General features: G+C 39.7%; 1 long non-coding RNA gene across 1 annotated transcript in view; it reads right to left on the minus strand.

Moving 5' to 3' along the window:
* Window positions 1-7,843, minus strand: part of LOC108282756 — a 227,194-nt gene that overhangs the window by 131,398 nt on the left and 87,953 nt on the right. The gene's annotated exons all lie outside the window — the stretch shown is intronic.

A 7,843-nucleotide genomic window follows, 5' to 3' on the forward strand; every position in this document is an offset into this window, starting at 1 on the left:
GAAAAAAAAAAAACCACAACAAAAAGATCCAACTATATGTTATCTATACGAGGCTTACTTTAGAATTAAGGACACATGTAGGCTGAAAATGAAAGGATAGAAAAAGATATTCCATGCAAACAGTAACCAAAAATGAACAGGAGTGGCTATACTTATATCAGATAAAATAGACTTTAAGTCAAAAACTGTCACAGCTTTCTTGTTGATGTCTCCCTTGCAAGACTCCGTACGACAAGAGATACAAAATAACTTGGTTGCTCAGGTAGACAAATGCCTGTTTAACATATGCAAGCTCAACGTGACCATGAAAGAACTCTCTCTACTCATGCAGGTGTTACTCTGTAAGCAGGACTGTTGGATACAACCAGTTGGAGGTTTGGCAGCCAGAGGCGTAAGGATGAATCAAGACACAGGGATAGAAAGACAGCATTCAAGGACAGCATGAAAAGGAAAATCAATCTCATGCATAGGTTCAGTCTTAAGGACAAGATCAGGGAGGGACTGAGGATGTCTTCTGCTCACATTACTTTACAATAGAAATAAAAACGGAAGGTTTAAAGGTTTCTGTTTTAGGTCACATTAAAATGCCTGCAAACTCATAACATCAAAATAGTCACATCAAAGTGTCCTATTTCCATTTTTCAACCCTCCTCTCTAGTATGTGGGATTTTATAGCCCTCAATAGATCTTACTGCTCCACCAGTCCCCTTTTCATACCCCTACGCTTCCCCACAACCACCCCACACCCTCTGGAACTTGCAAATATAGCCTGGACATTCTGTGCTGCTGCTGTTTACTTTCTTTCCTGAATATCATTGCAAAATATATTTCTCTTACCTTTATTTTCCTCATTCCTTGATTTATCTGCCCAGTCCCAAGTATCCCTATTAATTCTAATATAAAGAGAGCTACAAAATATTCATGCTATTTTAAAAAATCAGTGCAATCTAAGCACGTAGTAGGCAGTTCGCTGATACTAAGGTGGAACAAAATGTAAGTAAATCCTAAGATGATCTCTCCATGAAAACACCTCTGCAATTCGAACACCTGCCTGGGTCTCTCCTGGACTCCACAGCTCTTTTTTGCCTCAGAATTGCATACAAACACATACCACGTACTCCACTAGGAGAACACACTCTGTGTGTGAGTGTGTGAGGGAAAATTTATTTTCACAACAAGGAGAACATCAAAATAGCTTCAGAGCCCATTGAAGCAAGGGCTTCAGCTGCAAGATAAAGGATCAGCAAGCAGGGATGTGAATGGGAAGAGAAAAACAGATCCGGAGAAGATTCAACACAAATGAAAGAAGGGACCCTCAGTTGGGTAGGAAGATGGAAGGAGAAAGATATGAGGCTTTCTGAGTTTCCACATCTGAGCAAGCCACACAGGTTGCTGAGGAAAAAAGAGAAGGCAGTGCAAATTCATGAATCAAAATCACAAGTTGGAGAGCTTATGTTCAAAAGTGATTAATGTAAATTTTTTAAAAAGCTGATGAAACTTTCTTTCCTTGAAAAATCTAGGGAGGAAGGCCACAGCTGATACCAACACAACTTCACCTGTCAAGGTGTGAATGGTAGAGAGGCTGGTAGGGATTGTAGAAACATAAGAAGTATCAGCTCAGGCTCTCTTCTCAGGCAAATCTATATACAAATTGTAGCTACATGACCTCAGGCACATTACTGGCCTCTCACCTCACCTGTCTGCCTCAGCGCCCCTAGCCCTAAAACAAAAATGTCTTTCCTATAGCACTGACACATAAGCATAAAATGAGATCTTGCAGACCTTGCTACTCAGAAAATACTCAATATACATAAAGCAAATCTTAGGACAATTTTGGAAAAGATCTCAGAGTCTTCTGCTGAAAAGAAGAGAAAATAACAATAATCTTCATTCACGCAGTTTTATGAGTTTTAAAAGGCTCTCTGATATCTAATGCTTACATCAGCCTTGCAAAGTGGGAGATACAGGGATTATGAGCATAAGTGAATGTCATAATTATGAGCCAAGAGCCCAGGGCTGAACTCCACCTGAGCTCAAAACCCATACCTGAGACCTGTTGGCTGTGGGGTCTTATGCATCTCCTCATCTGTTTAGCTCCCCATTGTGAAGTGTAACAGTGCTTCCCATTCCCTAAGACTGTTGAGGGAATTAGCTGAATTAACATATATGCTTAGAACAGTGCACAGAATATATTAAGGACTCAATAAACATTAACTATTATTATGTTTTCCATTTCATAGAAGAACGAAAGAGTCTCCCCAGAGATAATTATATACTTGACCTAGGATTCCCAGGGAATAAATAGGGATCTGGGCACAAAAGACACTGGACTCCAAGTCCAAGAGACTTTCTGCCTGTAGGCAACTCCCTGGAGTTCCTACTGATTGGCTTGTCCATGGGACACTCTAAACCTGCAGAGCCTGGAGTTGCATCAGGTAGCTGCAGGTGAATAAGTAGAGGAGATCCTGAGGCATTCCAAAAACATGCTATTGGAGGTACCAATGGCATACAATGAGAAATGGTGAGCATGACTTTCTCATAGGCTGTTCCTTCTGCCTGGAATACATTTCCCCAATTTCTTCTCTTCACTTTTTACCTGCCTTTAGATGTTATAGCGTCATTTGGTGTCTACAGCACCAGTAGGAAATCATGAGTGTGTATGCCTGTGTGTGTGTATACACACAACCTATCTATCGATCTCTGTCTGTCCATCCATCCATCCAACCATTTAATGATAAATTGGTACACACAGTTGTGGAACTGGTAGGCCTGAAATCTGTAGGGAAGGCCAGAAGACTGGAAACTTGATGGAGATAATATTGCAGAATTTGGCCAGGTGTGGTGGCTCATGCCTGTAATCCCAGCACTTTGGGAGGCTGAAGTTGGTGGATCATTTGAGGTCAGGAGTTCGAAATCAGTCTGGCCATCTCTACTAAAAATACAAAAATTAGCCGAGGAGTAGTGATGTGCATCTGTAATGCCAGCTACTCAGGAGGCTGAAGCGGAAGAATCCCTTGAGCCTGAGAGGTGAAGGTTGTGGTGAGCCAAGATCAAGCCACTGCATTCCAGTCTGGGTGACAGAGTAAGATCCTGTCTTAACGAAAAAAAAAAAAAATTGCAGAATTTATTCTTCTCTCTGGGAAACCTCAGTTTTAGTCTTAAAACTTTCACCTTATTGGATGAGACCCATCCACACTATTCAAAGGTAACATCTTCTAACTTAAAGTCCAGTACAGGTTAATCACAATTACAAAATATCCTGATAGCAACACCTATAGTAGTGTTTGGTTAAATGACTGAGTACTACATAGCGAAGCCAAGTTGAAACATGAACCATCACAGATGTCAATTTAAATGTTCCTTTATCAAGCCCTGATTGATCACTGATTCCTCAAAATAGATCAAGGCCTCCTTTTATTCGTCAGTCGTAGCCTGCAGTGATTTTTCATAATATGCATTTTAAAAAAACATAATAAAATAGTTTACACAATTATTTGCTTAAAGTGTAAGCACTGTGATAGCAGAGATTATTTCTGTTTCCAAGATTCAAGGAGCCTAATACAGTGTGTGGCTTTCAATGCTGATTTGCACTTTTTTCTTTTTTGAGATTGAGTTCAACTCTGTCACCCATGTTGGAGTGCAATGGTGTGATCTGAGCTCACTGCAACCTCTGCCTCCCTGGTTCAAGTGATTCTCCTGCCTCAGCCTCCTGAGCAGCTGGGATTATAGGCACCTACCACTACACCCAGCTATTTTTTTAATATTTTTAATAGAAACGGGGTTTCACCATGTTGGTCAGGCTAGTCTCGAACTCCTGACCTCAAATGATCCGCCCATCTTGGTCTCCCAAAGTGCTGGGATTACAGGAGTTAGCCACTGCAAGTGGCCCTGATTTGCATTTAGCTGAACGTATGAAAGTTCACCTCTTTGAAGAATTATTCGTTTGCTGGGGAAGGTGGTGGCAACTTAGCAATGGATGCATGGGGCTCTTTTGTTCTAAACCCTTTATAATTTAAAAAAAAAAAAAAATTCTTATCACTTTTCAAAATTGCCCTAAATGAGATTAGGGAAAATCTTGTTTCCTTTTTAGAAAAAAAAAAAAGTCAGCCAGTTGTTTTCTCTCTTGCATGCACTGGGAGCTTGGCCTTTGGGGAGTTATCAGAGCATGATAAGAGGGGTGATGTCAAAGTCTGCAAAGAAATGTTCAGACCAGTTTTTTCTTTCTTTTTTCTCTGCACTTGGATGACTCCTCTTCATGTATTTATTGCCTGATTGGTTCCTTTGTTCCTTGAACATTTTTAGATCCTCCATTCAGAGCAAGTCCCCTTGTTACCAATGTCAGCTGGGCCTGAGTCAGGGTTTAGTGCAAGATTGGATGACATGTATCCTGGCTTCCAAAGGAAAATGGCTGAGCTCTGCTATGCTTTCAGTGCTTCTGTTCCATTCTTCGGGGAACAGAATTTATCTCACCAGGCAAAAGGGTGAAAATGGAGTGAGGGAGAAAAGAGTTATTAAATTGAAAGTGAATATGGGCAAATTAACATGTCTTGAAGACCTAGTCAAATTTTACAGACTTACCAGTGGATTTTGGAGATGTCACGAAAGAAGCTATATTTATTTGAAAAAAAAAATCTTAATAAATGCTTAGAATAGAAGATGAGACTTCACACTTGAATATCAGCTGGTACAAAAACATCTGAGGAGATCAATACTTTGATCTTATAAAAGAAAGAATAATTTGGAGTTTCCTTGACAATCTGGATGTTAAGAAATGAAAAGAAGATAACAGAAGAAGGCCCTGTGTGGGAGGAGGCTCGGAGGTGCGGATGTAGCTTTTCCCTGTTCCCACAACACACACTCCCACACACACACGCGAGCACCCACACTCATTCACTTCAAGTCATCAGCAGTGTCTACCTAATTTACAAGTACCTGGAGAAGGACTATTTGCGGTTATTATACAAACCAAAGAAGAGGCAGAGCTTTACATCACAGTCAACATGATGCAAAAGAAAGTCAGTTTCAACAGTACAGGAGCTCTAAGTCCCAGGTGGTGCTAGGGATGTTAAGTGCTCCAAAAATTCACATGTATTTTGGGAAAGGTTTGTCTATTCACAGGAGGCACAATGAGCAGGGTTCCAACCAGATCATCTGAATATCAGAGATGTTGACAATTAGCTAAGAAACAGGATTATGTATTTATCTCACTTGACATAACCACTCTCTACAGTACATTTTTATTCTCGTACTAATGATGACTTGGTAAAATACACACGGAGGTCAAATCACACAGTTGGAGGCAGACCAGGGCTGGAACCCAGGCTATTTGACCAGCAATCCCTATGGAAAGATAATGTATGCTCCATGCACTGTTCTGGATGCTATTCATGCATACATTAATTCATTTAATCTATATTCCTATATAAGGAAACCAATGATAGAGAGGTTGGGTGGTTTGCCCAGGGTCATGCAGCTATACGTAATAGAGCCAGATTTCAAATGCATGCCATCTGTGCCAGCATGCATAAGCTTGACCACTAGGGTGTTCTACCTCTGCCTGCCTACGATGCTACTGCTTCCAACTAATCATTCTGTTGCTTCTTCCTTCCCAATATGAAGCAACACTCCTGTTTCCCCTGACTTAGCTGTTATCTTTCTGCAGCCAGTTATCAGTTTATATGTCCCTGCTGCTGACTGTTCCATATATTATTACACTTTCATATCTCACATCTTCTTGCATTCAGTTATGATATGCATCTAGTTTATGAGAGGCCAGACCCATGGCTTGTGCTTTGTATTTCAAAAATATTTGCATTAGGAATTCCAAAACCCCAACCAGAGGAAAAAAAAATTAACAACTAAAAACACCTTGGGTGTCAGGTCAATAGCTTCTGAAAGATACTAGACAGAGCTGTTTGAAGCTTTTATTAGAAACTCATCCAATCATTCACTCACTGATTTACTCATTCAACCATCTTTTATTGAGCTTCTGCTACAACGGGATGAGACACAGGAATGATAAGAATGCCCAGGTTTGTCCTTAAAGAGTCTGCACTCTCCCAGAGACAGCAGAAACAAGTCTACAATGGAGAATTTTATACAAAGGTGTCCTAAGAAAACATGCCGCTTCAAGAAGTGGTGAGATCCCTGTCAATGGAAGTATTCAAGGAGTCTGGACAATTTCTTGCAAGGGATAGTATAGATGGAATTCAAACACCAGATGTCTGTTTGGACAAGACTAACTTGAAGTTTCTTAGAAGTGTTGAGATTCTATAAAAACAATGCAGAACAAGTCAAACACTATCATAACAGGATAAGACAGCTGTCCTAGAACACAGATCATGAAATTCCAACCAGTGAAAACAGGGAAGGCTTGCAGGGTATGGTGGTGGAGGGGGGCAGTGAACAAAGGGCTTATTAATTTGAAGGCAAAATAATCATATCTTTCAGGGTCCTTTGGTTTTCCGAGTTATTTAACCTTTCTGAGCTTGTCTCCTAATCTCTAAGACAGGGTTAATTAAGACTTCCCTGCTCAATTCTCCCTGCTGCTGTGAGGATCAAATGAGATCTTTAAAGTAGTTTGTAAACTAAAAAAGTGTTATGCAAATATAATGTTAAATTAGAAACTTAGTGCAAAGGGACTCAACATTAGAGGTGAAGTCACAGACATCAACAGCCGGGATGCATCTTTTGGTCGTTGAATATCAAACTACACCACATAACACTGGCAACAACATCCATCTGTAGTTAACTGAAATTCTGGTCTAGGGATGCTGCGTCCTCAGTAACCCTGGGCAAGATCATGCAGTTTTGTGCTTCAGTTTATCCTATCAGGATTAATGGATGATAATTGTTGGTCTTTACAAAACCCTATCTGTTATCTTGCCACACAAGAAATATTTCCACATCCCTAAAGATTAAACAGCAAGAACTCTCATTGCTTTACATTTCTATATTACCTGAGGCAGATTCAGTGAAAAGAACAGGTGTGAAAAATAAATATATTTTGATATATACAAAGATGAACTAAGGATAAAATAGACACAGGGATGTTCAGTGCCGGGGACACCCACATGAGTTTAGTTCAGCCAGTGTTCACTGAGCACTTATTATGTACCAGATGCTCTGGTAGGCAATACTGGGGACAAATATGAAAAGAACACAGCTTCTGCCCTCAAGGAGGCCACATATATATAAACATGCTTTGAAAGTGATAAAAAGAATGGACACAATTAAATGGACTGTAAATCAAGATAATGACCCCAGTCCTCCTGCTGATTTACTGGTTGACCTCTGTTAAGACATCTTACGATTCCTTCATCAGCACTAAATGAAACCACCCCCCAAAACACTATTTAAAACTTGGAAATGTTTTCCCCCTACCAACAAGCCACTGGAAAAGTCTTAACAAAAATTAAATTTTAAAAAGAACCAATATTCAACCTCTCAGATGACTAATTTATGAACTAATTATACAGCAACTTTACTTTGTATCTTACCCAGTAAAAAGGAAATACTTAAATAAATTGTATTATTTTATCACAAATTAACTAATTTCTTCTTATTGACCTTGTTTGGATTTGAAATAATTGTCTTACTGGAACCACCAAATGGAGAGATACAGAGATTTATAAATAATGACTTTCTGGTGGGATTTTAATTTTATTTACAATAAGCAAACATTATACTGTTGTCACTGTAGGGCTCAAGTATGTTCATGTAATATGCTTAACAATTATTTTGTTTTCTCTCTCTCTCTCTCTCTTTCCCTCCCCAGCCCTTTCTCCCTTCCTCTGTGTTTGTTATGTCTCTCTCTCTCTCTCTCTCTCACACACACACACAC

This window comes from Cebus imitator, unplaced genomic scaffold (assembly GCF_001604975.1).
Source record: "Cebus imitator isolate Cc_AM_T3 unplaced genomic scaffold, Cebus_imitator-1.0 Scaffold250, whole genome shotgun sequence".
NCBI classification, from domain to species: domain Eukaryota; kingdom Metazoa; phylum Chordata; class Mammalia; order Primates; family Cebidae; genus Cebus; species Cebus imitator.